General features: G+C 40.4%; 1 protein-coding gene across 1 annotated transcript in view; it reads right to left on the bottom strand.

Annotated features, from left to right (window-relative positions):
- The window catches only part of LOC119586447 (LIM domain-binding protein 3-like), a gene marked incomplete in the record, with an annotated part of 85,993 nt that overhangs the window by 27,479 nt on the left and 57,367 nt on the right, over positions 1–1,147 (bottom strand).

Genomic DNA, 1,147 nt, shown 5'->3' with positions numbered 1-1,147 from the left:
CCTTTATGGCTTACATCTTTTCCTTTCTCTTTTTTTTTCACTAGGCTTTGATGTAACTTTGAAGCTTCTGTCGGATATCACTCGCCAGCGAGTCTGCTTGAGTAGGCCTATGTCACGAGCCATTAATGACAGAAATAGACTTCAAAATAACTCAATTAAAATTACCTGAAAAAAACAAATTGTTCTTGTCACAAGCTTCCCAGGAATGTTGTAATTGGCGATTACACTCTAAACCTAACGGACTTCAAGTTTATCTAACCTAATTAACCAAAAGCCTATTAATTAACCTCCCCTATATCGGGATAATCATTCAAACTTGTACATTTAACACAGAGAATGGAAAGGGAAAAATTGACAGCCACCGAATAATGGCAAATCTATCGACTGCCTTTGTCCTTGCTTTTGTTATTAGTCGGTTGTTCCCTTGGTAGGATTCGCGTATCGGTGACGTCACGACGAGAGTTACTTGTGGATATTTGACCAATTGTGACAACTGTACATATAGTTTATAAGTGGAAAAAAACACCACTATCACCCGTAATGGACACAGGGCTGATAATAACTGATAAAATATATATATACACAACAAACGCATCAACAATGAAATCAACAACAAAAAGTACTAACGGTCACTCGATGAGCACAAACCTCACCGAAATGTCCTACAGTTAGCAGACACATTTTCTGTAAGTGTTCGCACAGGTAAAAAATATTTGTACCTCCCCTTTGACCTGCACAAGAGCCTGGATCAGCACCAAACCCTAATCAACCTGCCTGTCCATCCCATAAAAAAATCCTCACAATAGGCCAATAATATAAGTTTATCCTGTTGACAAACCGACGAACGGACAGACCGACGAACGGACAGACCGACGAACGGACAAACCGACGAACGGACAGACCGACGAACGGACAAACCGACGAACGGACAAACCGACGAACGGACAAACCGACGAACGGACAAACCGACGAACGGACAAACCGACGAACGGACAAACCAACGAACACAAAACACAACAAGGAAAGCGATCACAAAGACGTCCGTGACAAGAACGAACCCCAAAGACGACCAAAAAATTCCAAACGACCAATATTAAAAAAAACAAAATAAACAAAACCTAAATAAAAAGAAACACAAAAACATATT

This window comes from Penaeus monodon, chromosome 21 (assembly GCF_015228065.2).
Source record: "Penaeus monodon isolate SGIC_2016 chromosome 21, NSTDA_Pmon_1, whole genome shotgun sequence".
Lineage (NCBI taxonomy): Eukaryota > Metazoa > Arthropoda > Malacostraca > Decapoda > Penaeidae > Penaeus > Penaeus monodon.
Note: the sequence above shows the minus strand (reverse complement) of the source record. Positions and strands in the feature narration are given on the sequence as shown.